The sequence below is a fragment of the Cupressus sempervirens genome, chromosome 5, assembly GCF_028749045.1.
Source record: "Cupressus sempervirens isolate cs-2001-9-10 chromosome 5, ASM2874904v1, whole genome shotgun sequence".
Lineage (NCBI taxonomy): Eukaryota > Viridiplantae > Streptophyta > Pinopsida > Cupressales > Cupressaceae > Cupressus > Cupressus sempervirens.
The window spans coordinates 564,796,373-564,811,524 of record NC_143122.1 but is presented as its reverse complement, the minus strand read 5'-3'; the positions used below and the strand labels follow the sequence as shown (position 1 = coordinate 564,811,524).

Sequence of the window (15,152 nt, the reverse complement as noted above, 5' to 3'; positions counted from 1 at the left end):
TGTGATGCTTGGAGAGGATGGGATGTTTTGATAGGATGGGATGCTTGGATAGGATGGGATTTTTGGATAGGATGGAATTCTTCGATAGGATGGAAGTGTGAAGGAATCTATTGAAGCTTGAGCATGGGGTTGTTCCAAAGGGGAGCACCACCATATAGTTGTTCACTTATTTTGATATAGGAATATTAGGTGTATGCCAAGGTTACTATGAAAATCAAGGCCTTTGTACCAATATTACATAGGACTAATGCGAAACAAACACACCAAGATTGCCCCAACATCACACATGAATCTTGGAAGAATCAGAGTGGAAATGATACTTGGTAACCCACAAGAAAATGAGATTTCCCAAGTGCACCATGGAACCACAAGTGATCACATGTTTAGACTATGCAAGGGTCATATCCGATTGAATTACAAGCATAAAAGAGAAGACAAAAGTGACTTAATCAAAAGCTTGCTCTCAAAAAGATCATGGTGACCTTGAGGAGGGAACAACTCAAATAGCTTGAAAGAGATACTTTAAGAACCAAACTTGAAATCTCAAAAAGAAAATAAATCAAAAGAAAATGTGAATCCATGAAAAAGTAACCTTTTGCCAAAGAGATTGGTAGGACTAGATACTAATGGACCAAGACTAGATGAGATCACTAGTACAAAAACAACAATATATTACTCAATAAACTACTAAAAATTGTAGATATGTGACTAATTTTGATCACATGACCAATGGTAGTTTATTGCCAGACATTTATCTCCAACCCAAATTTATGACTAAACTATTTTAATCATTGATTTGGTAATTGATTTAGTCATTTATTGTTTTCACTTGGTAGTTTATTAGGTAATTTTGGTAGTTTATTTGGTAGGTTATTTGGTAGTATATTTGGTATTTTTTGGGTAGTATATATGGTAGTATATTTGGTAGTATATATGGTAGTATATTTGGTAACATATTTGGTAGTTTATTTAATCATTAATTTAGTCATATTAGGGCACGATGGAATTGAACCACCATCCTCCTACTTACAAAGTAGGTGCTCTTCCATTGAGCTAGTACCCTTTAAAGAATAATGCAAAAAAAATTGACAAATTTGTTTTCCCAACATTAGATCTACCATGATCATGGTCACCATAACATAATATACTCTTCTCAAAGAACACAAATTTTAAGTATTATGAAAAACAATAATCTAAATCTTTATCAATAACAATTCAGCAATTTTAAATTATTTGTTCAAGCATTTTAAAATTATATTTCGTTTCAATTACACTTCTTTAAATTATTGAAGTGATTGACTCTTATAAAATATAATTTGGAGAACTTTAGCCACACACAAGTATTGTTTCTTGTGCTAACTTTTCAATAAATAAAATACAAATGATTATGTAATTTAGGTCAAGAAAATAGGGCTTCACATAAAATAAAAACATCAAACCCTATTAAAAATCACATATATTAAAAACTATGGAACACAATCAATTGAAATACTCACTTTTTAACATATGAAAGTGTCAAAGGATCAAATATTTCATCTTCCTTATGCTCAGGTGGGTGTTAAAAGTGTTCATTACACTTGGTGTTGACATTTATTGAAACTTAGTCTACAAACACATAAAAATAAGAATTTGATAAAAGAAAAGGCACATGAAAAGAGAGTTTTTATCAATGAACTATATAATAAAGTTATTCCTAGTAATAGGGAAAGTGGTGCCAATTCATAAATGTAACAAAGAACTAAATAATATTTTTATGATAAATTGCTTAAAAAAACCTATAACAAAAGGAAATAATGGGCTAGTAAAGTTTGGTAGGCAATGGCTATGATTCACCTATTGATAACCCCAATTATAGGATAAGCCCCAGAACTATACATTGATGGATCATAAAATGGTTGATCGTAACCATAAACTTCATATCCTTGACCATAATGTAATGTCCCCTTTTTAGAGCTAGATTTGAATGATAATAGAGCCAAAATACAAAGTTAAACAATAAATTAAATTAAATATAATCATAATCATAATAATAATCATGTTAACTATCAAATAAATAATAATACACTATGAATTTTTATATATAGAGAGATTCAAACCCCTAATTTGGTTCATCACCAAAATTTGCACTATCCAAATAAAAACATAAATTTTATGAAGAAGAAGAATCACATCTTGAAATTTAAGAAAACTTTGAAGCAAATGTGATTATCTAAAGACACTTTTTAAATCATTTAATCATTTGCTATAAGATCTTTAAGAGTAGTTATAGAAGAAGAATTATGGGCTTGGAGAAACATACAATTGACTTGCAATTGAGGGAAAAGAACTATTGACAAAATTACTATGTGAATAGTATGTAGGCCATTGTACGTCTCCACCAGCATTTTTTTCTTTTCATAGTCTCTGCAATAATTGACACTAGCTTGTGTGCATTGCAAAAATAGAACCACAAACAATTAGTTTGTAAAAAACATTTAAGAAAAGATTGTTTTCTTATAATTGAGTCACAATTCAAGGAAATCAAACAACTAATTAAATCGTGCAATTGGCTTTCATAAAATGGATACCTTATGAATATATTTAAGAGCAACTTCAGCAGTATGATCATCCAAATCTGAATTTGGTTTCATCAGACCACATTAGATGTAAACTCCCCACATAAATCCTAGATGGGGAGGGCATGTTGCACTACTACTAGATGCATCTATATTATCTGGAAAAGAGTGTCAGTGCATGAAATAATAGTAAATCATTTTCAATCAAATGTGTTAAAACACCAAACAAATAAACCTTTGAAATAGGCATAAAAAACATTTCATTAAAGCCTATTTTTAGATACCTTTAATGTCTTCAAGTATAGAAGCTTGCGCCTCTCTACTTTAGATAGGCATCATTCTTCCATCACAAAATCTCTGTCTTTTCCTTCTGATTATACCCAATGAAAAAACATTGTAATGTAATATTTGTAAACTTTTAGAGGAGAAACGTACTCAAATACAACACCAATAATTAATACTTACAATCAATAGCTTTTTCAAATTATATTTTTTGCAAATAGGAACTCTAGAGATGCAAAATTCTTAAGACATGACACTTGAGCTTAGAGTTCCATAGCAATTTTCCTTGCAGGAGAGGTATGATTTTCAATAAAATGTGCAATTCTAGAAGCTTCATCTTGTAAAATTTGTGCATGAACAATATAGCAAGTACTATCTTTGGATTTCTACTTTCCATATATTCTATTTGTTTTGTACTCTATTTAATCTATACTAATGTAAAATTCCTATTTGACAATAAAATTTGCACTTTGCTGCCTCTAAGAATAGATAGCTTGACAAAATAGCCTAAGATATACTAAAATACTTCTTCAAAATATTTTTTTATTTTTTGGCATCCCCCCATTTCAGTATTAAGAGATAATATTCAATAATAATATGTACATGCATAGTTTGCATTCTAAAATATAAAATATAAATGAGCTTTATAGACCAACTTGTCTCTATTTATCCCTAGAATATCTAATGCATAAATATCCATGTGTCTAAAAAATGTCCAAAGCCCCATGCCAAATATGGAACCCACACAAACTATAAAACAACCACCATGAAATTATGGTGAGAAGCTAATAAATGCACAAACCAATCAATATATAGCAATCTAAGATAAGCATTGAAACCAACAATCAAGAAATATAGTTAAACTCTTTAATCATAAATAAATCTATCTTTTATGGATAGTCATATGAAAAATCTAAGGTCAAGAAACAATAAAAATGTAAACAAAAGTATAAATATCAAAATTTCATGCTATGTAAAGAGATGAAATAAAAAGGGGTCAATGATTTATAGTAACAGTTATCTCAAAAGGAATATAGACATGTATCATGACAAGGATTTATGTGACCATACAACACCCCTCCTTGCCTCATCCTCCCCTTGTTGTCCTCTCCTCCTCCCCCCCCCACCATCATCCCAAAAGTGAGGCCCATTTTCTCCACATCTTGGAAGCTCATCCCCCCATCACGATGTACCCTAGTATTGGTGTTACACTGGAAATTTTTTTTGGTATTCCTCATTTGATGGATACCTTTAGGTCTAAAATATTGCATAAGTGGGAAATTTCATGCAAAAAAATGATTCTCTCAAGATATGAAAAAACTTTAAATCTATACTGTAACAAGTGGTAGATAAGATAATTTGATTAATGTCTAACAAAAGACCACAATGTGGGTCTATGGGATTGGAAACTTACACCAAGAAGAAAGCAAAAAAATGGAGCACCAAATGATGTCCAAAAAAGAATAAGTACAACAAAATAAGAAGAAAGTAGGAGACATCATAGAAAAGAATAGGTATCTATCCTCACAGGGAAAAATTCAAACAAAAACTAATCTATGTGGCTACCAGAGACCTTGTGATGAAGTTGAGTGCTACAAGAGGAGTGTCACTGGTGAGGAGATCCCCTATGGGGTCTCACAGATCTAGATGGCCCATGCTAGGGAAATTGTATTGTCGCTTCACACCTCAAGCCGAAGCTAAGGGTGAGAAGAAGGTCATAATAAGATATGCTTGGGTCATAGTAGAGAAGAGGTCTTATTATTATTTATATGCTTATTGATGGTTTGCAAAAACATTTTCATAATCTTGTATTCTTTGATGGTATGCAAGCACCTTCAATATGTTATAATGGTTTTGAGATTTTCCAAGTATAATGTGTTATAGTAAATCCTCTAGAATTCATCTTGTTTTTTATTATTGATGATTTTCTATACCTCTATATTCAAATATCTTAACCAAATTTTCCTACCTTAATACAAGCTTTGAATAGATCAAATAAAAAATATTGTAATGATCTGTGAAAACGTCCAAGAATTTTTTTTCATCTAGTTTTGTGTGAATTTTTTCTATTATTGCGATATGTGATAATATGAATATTAACTTTAAGAAGTGGAAGGAAAAATATTCAATGAAATTTTTTTTGCATATGATTTCAACAGGTCTAATTACTTTGCAGATGTCAATATTTAATATTATTATTGAAGATCCCTATATGGATAAAATGATTCTTTGTCAAAATTTAGCATTGTCTTTGAACATATCTGTATGGATAAAATGATTCTTTGTGTATAACAAAAGATTACAAACTGTAAGGTTTTGTGTAAACAATAACCTTATGTACAAGATTATCTTATCAAACTCTTGGTATTTCTAGGGATGTACACTCCTAATGTTGACATGGCAAAGGAAATATCCAAAGCTTTAGAGGCCACAAGAGATTTTTTTTGGAGAATGCCACTAGATGATAGCTACTAGAAAAGCATGAAATCAGGGATACCACATATAGTAAACACTGGAGGTCATCCAGGTGGCTCTATTACTGCAACACTTTTTTTGAAGAAGGTATACTAGATTTCTTTGAAATGTTGATGTGGAGGTTTATTAGAAACTTGATTGAGTAAAGGTCCTCATGGTTTCCAGCATCAAGCTCAATGTATTAAATTTATTTATTAGGGATCAACTTTGGGGTCCCATTCCAATTATAGAATTAATTGTACAAACATCATTATTGTACTCTGTAGCAATGAATTCTTTTGAAAGAGATATTTTTTGTTCTCCATATTTTACTACTTCAAAAATATTTACTAACAATTTGGACAATGTCCATTTAAAACTTCATTAATGACTATTTGAGTGTTTCCCTCAACTTCCACTTCTTGAAAAGTCACCTCAAATGAAGCTTTAAGCCCAGAAGTCAATGTTGTCCATTTTGGATAATGATCATGTAACACATATCTAGTCTCAACCCTACCTGTGTTTCCTTCAGATGCCTTGTCAAAAATTTACTTCACCTCTTAGCTTGGTCTATTCCACGTCAATTCCTCTTTGCACTTATGTTCTTTATTCAATGTTAACATGAATAGAGAAACTGATTAAATTGGTTAAAACATAAAAAACATTAATGTTGCCTGCAACTTTCCAAAGATGTTTGGTTACATTGGGTTCCAACTTTTGGCCTCATAAATAACACCCATTCCTTTGAACCAAAAACCCTACAATATACACAAATTAACTATTTTCCATAGGGTCTATAAATTACTCAAGCCTTTTTGCTAGGTTTTGAGCTATAGATTGAGCACACTCAGAAAAGGCCAGAGCATTTTCAGCTATAAGAGAAGCTTTGAGCATATGGATCAGGCATAGTCTGCAATAGGATACATTTTACCATCTCCTCTTCATTGTAGCATGACAGATGCCTAGAAGACCCAAAAATATTTCTCCTCATAAAATTGTCAAAATTAAAATCTGATTCCTTGTAGCTAGCCAAGCAAAAGTACATGTTGGCAGAGCCTTGTTATTCCAGATTAGATTAGGAAGACAATCATTACCAATAGAGGAGAGAGAATTTTGTTTTACAGCATATGCAATTCTTACACTATAGGCATCCTCTTTATTACCCTACCACCATACGACATGATGAGGAAATGTACTATTTTTTAGAATGAATTTCTTGTTTCCAAAGTAATTTTTTCTCTCATTCAAAGATTTGTCTTCTTGCTATAATTTTTGTTTTAAATGTTACTATCTACCCTTTCAACTTAGGAGAATTTTTTTTAAATGATTGGGCACAACATAATTTATGTGCTAATTTGATTATCACTACCTTCCAGTTTGTGAAAAGAAATGTTGTGCAACAGGGTTCGTTGTCTCAACCTTGGTGGAATGGGTATTGAAAAACTCATCGTGAGTGATAGTTGGAAGACTGACTGCCTGGTTTCTTGCATATTTTTCAAAAGTATTATCCACATTAGCAAGAATCAGTATGCAGTCTTTCCTTTTTCTTTTTAATATTTCAAATGTGGGATCCCAATTTCTTTGTTAAGTACTCACTTTAGGTATAAATTATTAGGGAAAAAAAGAATCATACAAAAGTAATAAATCTTGCTCTATATATGTTGATTGCATTTTTTATATGAATTCTGCATAGATTTTGATATGATAATTTTTTTCCAGAATGACTGAAATGAATGACATTGTTATTATTAGCTAGGACATTTTCAATGGTTCTTTTCTACCACCCATCTTTGTTGTGTGCATCAACTATTTCATGAGGCACAAAATATTGCCTCTTCAAAATAGGGGTTACATGCTTTATCTAATTGGTTACTAAAATTTAAACATAATAAGGTACTCTAAATCCCTCTTCCTAATAACAATTGTAGGTTATAAGGCAACCTTAAAACTATCCTCATCACTTAAAACTTCCACTATTTCATGCTTTCTCAGACCCATTGCACCTTTTTCACTATTCTAAAAGCCCAAATGAAATCTCCTTGAAACAAAAATAAGATGATAAAGGACAAAAGGGCCTTAATCCAACCTGCAACCAAATGAGGAAATGGATTAAAGGTTAAAATGAGAGGAAACTAGGTTCTAATTATAAAAGAAAACCCTAACAAGAGATGGTCATGACATCATGGAATGTACTGTTCCCCTACTTGTAAAGTTCGTGATTAGGCCTCTCAGGTGCATCATTGTACATGCAATCTAATGGAGTCCATATAAACTAATGAAAGTATAAGAAATTAAGAATCTCAATAAAATCTCAATTAAGGTAATTCACTTCATTAAATGCACTCCTTGAAATTGTAATAGGCCCACCTGATGAATGAATTTTATCAAATTTGGTATGAAGTTTTCTCAAAATACTTTTTGTTTACATGTGTTATAGATACTATCAAAAAATTGCAGTCACAACAAGACTAAAAATGGAGATTACAAAATTTCTTTAAGCCATAGATGCTTGGAATTTTTAAATCTCTAACCGAAAAATGACCTTTCCAATAAAGAGGTGAGGAAAAAAATTTATAATAAGATTTTCAATTATCAACTAATGTGATGAATAACTTCAGCTATTGTGAAAATGGACATGACAAATTTCTCAAGAATTGGCCTAATCACTACTTACCAATGGTTCAACAACCTATTTAGTTGATAGAGAAATGACCAAGTATATAGAATAGTTCTTCTGCTTCCAATTCACAGTGGGATTCACCTCCCAACCTTCTTCAATTCCCTGTAGTGTGGATGTAGATGTTCATTGTTGATGAGAGTGCTCCCAATTCAATGTTACTTTTAGTCAATTCTTTGATTATTCTGCACTGCTAATGTAAATTATATTTAAAATAAATAGAAAAGCTCAACTATTAGATTGTTCTACTCCAATGGAAATCTAAACCTATCATAGAGCTTGTTGTTAGTTTCATGGGAGATTAAATCTATTGTGACAATGGTGGTAGTGTTTATATTTGATGCTATTCTAGATCTTTTGAATTTCCCAATTTGTGTTCCTGAGATCTAGATGTGTGTTGCTGCTGGAATAACTTCAGAAAAAATTTTACTTACCATTTTTGATGACTCTATATATTCCATAGTTAGAGACTTTGAAACTTATTGAAGTTGTTGTCTATGTTTGTTTTAGTGCCTCACACATTCGGTAACCTACATTTACAATTTTAGTGGTTTTAAGTTCTACTTGATCATTTCCCATTGTGAATTCTATCCATACCTTAGATTTAGAGTTGTTTTCAGAAATTTCAATGCCTGCATCTTCAGCATTATAGTCTTTTGCATTTCCATTCATAGTTAGGATCCCCATCTCCTTGATTGAATCTGATAGAGCTACACCATGACTCATGTTTTCCTTGTAATTTGACTTTTCATTAGCCAACTCCTTGTTGGAAATTGCTGCACTAGAATGAGTATTAATGGTTGTCTTCTTAATGATCGACGTATCTTCAGTCCTACAATTGTCTATTTGTGTACAAAGATGAACGGAATTCTTTGGCAGTCCTTCAAAACCCTCATTATTTGGGGGTCTCATGATTTGCAACATTTCAAGATTAGTGGATGTGATGAAGTATATCTTGTTGAATGTTACTATAGGTGACTCTTCCACATCTGTATTTTTAGCAGCCTTTATTATTTTATTCAAATTATGGGAGTACAGGGATCCTGCCAAGAAAATTGTAAAAATTTTATTTGAGATGCTCTCCTCACTTGTATTTGACTATTGAGGAAGATGAGGTTCTTCTTTGTGCTGAGTGTGGGATAACCCATTTATGTATTTAATATTTGTGGATTTCTTCCTTTGCAACTAGAATTTTCCAAATAACTGTATATCTTCCCACACATCATAATTTTTTGTGATCTGAGAGCATGATCTTTGTATACCACTTCTTGTATTTAACATTGTTGTTTTACCTTGGTATGTGTATTTTCTTTTCATCTCTTGTGATTTTACAACAGTTTTTCTTTTCCTAGTAACTGTGGTTCTCATTTTGTGAAAATAAGTCTTGCAATAAGTGGATCAAAAATTAAAGTTTCATCATCCAAATATTCTTCATTTTGTTCGGCTATTAAATGAATATTACTAGTTTATTCTGAATGATGGATTGTTTCTGATTATCAAATTTGGATTGTTGTATGATTAGTTGATGTACCAGTCTCAGCATTCACAACTATATCATGTGATTTAAGAATAGTTTCTTCTTTGACTAGAGACGGCGATTCTATTTCTATGGAAATATAGCCTCGAAAAAATGGATCATACATTGAAGTTTTATCATCCACACATTCTTCATTTTGTTTGATTCTAAGTGATGGATTGTTTTTTATCGCAAAACACAGATTGTTTTATGATCGATTAATGTATCAATCTCAGATGTCATAACTGTCTCTTGTATTTTAAGAACAATTTCTTCTTTGACTAGAAACTATGGTTCTCTTTCCTTGGAAATATGGCCTGCAGTTAATGGATCACAAATGGAAGTTTTATTATCCACACAGTCTTCACTTTTTTTGACTCTTTGATGAATATTACTAGTTGATCCTGAATAATGGATTGTTTTGGATTCTGAAATATAGATTGCTTTATGTGCAATTAATATATCAGTCCCAGAATTTACACCTCTCTATTTCCTAGTTTGAATCATGTAGAGAATCTTGGTTTGTGACCTCAATTTGATATGATATTGAAGCTTTTCAAGTTATTGGCATACATGACATTTGTTTTCCCATTTCTTGTGGTTGAGCTTCATTTCCTATTGGAGTTTGTACACTATCATGCTCAGATGTGAGATTGCTTTCTCCTACTTCTTGATAGGACAATTGACTTGGCATATCTGGAGATTTTATATGATGAATAGTTTGAATTTTCCTGCACTTAAGAATTTTCTTTGATTGTTGCCTCGTTGAGATTGACAGATCCATACATCTGCCTTCTCAATTTCTACATGCCCATGGGCCATAGTAATGTTTTTTTCTACAAGCAAATATAATTTGGTCTGTGGTGGCATCAAGATCTGGGAGCAACTGTCTGGTAGTGATTGTGTTGTTACCAATTGATGCATCTTCATTAGTAGATCTTATCTAGCAAAGATGACTAGAAATCTCTAATGGTGCTTCAAAATCCTTATCATCTTGCAATGTAATGTTTTGTGACATTCTGAGATAAGTGGATATAATGAAATATATATTCCCAAATTTCATTATAAGAAACTCTTTAGAATCTAGATTTTCAACAGCCTTAATTATTTTATTAGTGTCATGAGATGTCAAAGTTCCTACCAGGAAAACCACATGGTGCTCATCTGATATGCTCTACTCAGTTTTTGCTTTGATCCTTTGTTGAAGATGTAATTCCTCTTTGGTCTAAAAGTGGAATGGTACATTTTTTTCTTTGGGAATTGTGGACAACCTTGTTTGTAAGCAGAATTCACCAAATTATTTGATGTTTTCCCAGACATGAGAATTTTATGTTGTCTAAGAGCTTGATATTTGCCGAATGCTCTTATTATTAGATACTGCTATTGCACTTTGGTTTGTCTTTGCCTCATCCATTTTTTGTGATTCTAAATTTTTTCCTCTGACTAGAAACTATAGCTCTATTTCTCTGGAATTATGGCCTACATGAATTGAGGTATTAGCCTCAGAATTCACGCCTTTCTATGCTACTTGGTCCTCATTATGTACATCATCTAGGCTTGTGACACCTGAATTTTCTATTGTCTAGGAATGCAACATTTCTTGACTTTTCTCATTATCAAACATTGCATTTTTAGTTTGGTTTGTCCTTATCTCTTCCATCATTTGTGATTTTATAAAATTTTCCCCTTCAGTTAGAAACTGTGGCTTTCCTTTTGTGGTGTTATGACTAATATCAGCTGGGTCATATCTTGAGGGTTTATCTTCCATGGAAGCTTAATTTTGTTGGACCTCCTATTGAGATTGGAAAATCCCATGTTCTATCATCTCAAGTATTGTAATGCTCTCAATCATAGGAAAAGTGCACACACAATTAACAATACTCTAGCTAATGTTCCCATCATGATTTTACAGTAGCTGACTAGTAGAGATTGTTGTATCCATCAATCCATCACCTTCTATTTGCCTAGATAGTTGAGTTGAACTTTCTAACCAGCCTTTGAAATCATCATTTTCTTGTTGTGTTATGGATGTTGTAGTGGGCCGTGTCCATTAGAACAATGAGTGTGTTTGCATCTATGTGCATGAGTGTGTTTTTTTATGCATAGTTGTGTCAAGTTTAATAGTTATTGGTAGGAATGATATTATTTAGTGCTAGTTTTGAAATTTCCAAGGTTGACTGGTAACAAGAAAACATAGGATTAGTCTTTTAATTATTTATCTATGTAGGCCAATGATATCAAAAAAGAAACAATCAAATTATTCATCTAGATTCTCATCGTTATATCTTCACTTTGTATATTTAGTATTCCTATATTCGGCTATGTTGGATCCTAGAGGGGTATTTTGACTGCATGCTAAACAAGTGCCACATGGTGGCTATTTTCCATTGTAATTAATTTTAAGTATTACAACATTAAATACACAACATTCTACAAGTTATTTTCCAACAACATTCTACAAGTTATGCCAGTTTGATATTACAACATAGAATCTACAAAATAGTTAGGGTGAACCTGCATGCCTAACATGCCAATATTGGACGTTCAAGTTTTTACCATTTACATTGTGTTCCCACAAACACTATAATTTCCTGGTCTATTAGAGAAAATTACATATCCCCTGCAACACAGATACTTTGTATCTATGCTTTGAGCTCAAGTGTTAAAAAAGTTGGAATCATTTTTTTTACTCATGAGCCTCACCAACTCAAAATTTGTGATGAAATTGTTCTCATCAAGTTAGAGTAAAATATTTTGTAAGGTCAGTCCACACTCCCTAAAATAGAATGTATTGAGGTCTAGGAATTTATTGAACATTCAAAGTCCTGAAGGTTAGCACTACAACACTCAAAGTTCCCAAATTTGATATTTAGATGCCTCTTGATAAAATTTAATGTATTAGAGCCATAATTGCTAAGATCAAACTGCAAATGGTTTGTTATGTCTTGAAAGGTAAATACACACTCAAAAAGCACTAAATGTGAGAAAAACCATTATCTCAGTGGTAGGGCAATACATATCAGAAGAACTAAGTAAAGTCATAGCTAGCTCACTCTCTTGATGAGAAAATAAGGTTCCTAATCCAAATGAATGTTGACCATGTTGCTTTTCCTTTAATTCTATTATATTTTAATGATTCAAAATTCAAACTCAAACTTGAGAAACTTTATAAAGATAATCTTAAAAAACACATAAATCTATTTCAATTTATGATTTGCATTGTGCATACATACAGGATGTAGAAAGGAAACACTTAAAATTACAAACTAGTTTGGGAACATACCTGATTAACAAGCCTCGAAATAATGTTGCGAGTCCCAGATTTAAGAAATGAGAAATCATCATAGATAACAAGGTTTCTCTGATGCTCTAGTAGATGAAAATGTGTATTTTAAGTTGACATTCAATGAGGGTGATTTAAATGGTGTTGCTTCTAGCTATCATCCATGGCACCTACATTGAAAATATCCTCATAATTTCTAGAAGTACAATCTTGGCAAATGATATTAAGAACTTATTTTTATTACAATGTACAATAAGATTCAATCTTAAAAAGGTAAAAGTAACATTTTTCTAAAACTTCCAATGTCACTACAATGGCAACACCAAATAGAAGAATATTCTCTCTAAGAACTCCACTCATAGCTCTCTAAGATGGCAGAGGCACACTGAAAGTGTCTTGCAAAATATATTCCAACAGGAGTATAAATAACATTATAAACATATGGAAACTAAAAAGATCAAGATAATACACTTAGAAGAGGAAAATAAGTGAAATGGAACATCATTGAATGCCACAAATGAGAGTAATGAATTCACTAATTCCAACAGAGAAAATTTCACAATCACAACAATCATAAAAACTTGAATTCACCACATCAACCTCCTAATAAACATGGAATTTACCCAAAAGAGGGTATTTTCACATAGTGAATTTTTTGGAGGCACTCAAATTGTACGAACAAGCCTGGCATCAAATTGAAGAGCACATTGGCACCAAGACTTCTGTTCAAAATAGAAGCCACACTCAAATATTCTTGTCCAAGTTGGTAAGGGGATCTTCTAGTAGAGGCATGGCCTTGTCGATAGAGAAAGTAAATGATATAAAAATTCCTCCACGAAGCCCATCCTTATCCCCGTAGAGTAGGTTCTACCCAACTGAATGCTAAAGATTAGACTACATCATTGGTTTCCATTTCATCACCAGCTTTACTTAGCTTGGGACATACATGTAACCCATGTCCCAATGGATTCAGACACAACAAGGAGATGCATCTATTGTTGAGTTAGTTGCAACAACAACTATTTCTATTGACCCAGTTTGTTTATCTTTGTGTGGTGTGGTGCCCACTTTTTGGCACCCAAGTATTTTAGGAGAGGACGAGGTGCAATAAATCCTTTATCTACATGTAGAGATGAATAAAATATGACAACTACAAAAAAAGAAGGGTCAAGTACGGTTGAAAGAGAAGGGGAAATCATATTATAGGGCTCATGTTTTGAAAATAATACATGGAATCAAATGAAATAATTTAATGGTCATCAATATCATGGAGAAAAGTTAAGTTCCTAGACTAAAGAATAGAACCGAGTAATGAGATATGGAGAGTTGAAAAATGAAAGGTCATTGAATGGCTCAAATACCACTTCAAGCAATTATCTAGAGTTTTATCTTGACATGGAGACTACCATTAAGGACAATAGAGACTGCCACATAAAATGCTTCTAGTTCAATAGAGAAAGGTGTGCTTCTAAAGGATATTCTTCCAAAGAGGAGGAAGACGCACAAGTTAACAAAAATGGGAAATTGGACAAAGCTTAGAGACATTTTCTTGCTGAAGCAAGTACCAATCATTCTTAAGTTAGAGACCACTGCATAGATAAATACAATTGCGGTCAAACTCTATTTAATTCTCTATTTTCCCAAGAGGTTTTGTCTCAAATGTTTCCTATGCCATTTATTGCAGGTGGTGGCTCATCCTGTAAAGGAATCATACAAAGATCAAAAGAATTTGTAAACAAATTATAGAATTTATGTCACCTTTTCAAAGTAAGTCTTTCAAATTATTGAAATTTGGGTTCCCGCATAGTTGAAAGCATTGATTTTAAATAAAAATTCATTCTGTCACAATTAGTAAGTGGCCCATATTTGATTCAGTTCAGGCTGTTTCCTAGATTTAGCTCTACTCCCTAATTCGGTAATTTATAGGACTATATTTATTCAAAAGCATTTGTAAACAAATTACAGAATTTATGTCAAATTTTCAAAGTGAGTCTTTCAAATTATTGAAATTTGGGTTCCCACATAGTTGAAAGCATTGATTTTAAATAGCAATTCATTCTGTCACAATTAGTAAGTGGTCCATATTTGATTCAATTCAGGCTGTTTCCTAGATTTAGTTCTACTCTCCAATTCAGTAATTTATAGGACTATATTTATTTTATCTAATACAACTATCATTTTAATGTATTTTGCTATTTTGGCTCAATTTTTGTATCAGACTTGGGAGTTAATGCTATTGCATCATGTAAGAGCCTTTATTTCTATATACTTTATGGGATGTCGAAGGCAGATAACAAAGAAAAAAAATTCCCTTAAAAAAATTATTTGGATTAATGATGCTTCCTATAAGTCTATATCTTTAGATCTTTAAATGCCAATAACTGA

The 15,152-nt window shown here is 32.1% G+C and overlaps 2 pseudogenes; one reads left to right on the top strand and one right to left on the bottom strand.

Annotated features, from left to right (window-relative positions):
* LOC149557184 (importin subunit alpha-1-like) overlaps nt 1-8,880 on the bottom strand; it is a 120,670-nt pseudogene extending 111,790 nt beyond the window's left edge.
* A 4,842-nt stretch (nt 8,881-13,722) lies between these two features.
* On the top strand, nt 13,723-14,513 carry LOC149557183 (uncharacterized; annotated as a pseudogene).
* Nucleotides 14,514-15,152: the final 639 nt, after the last annotated feature.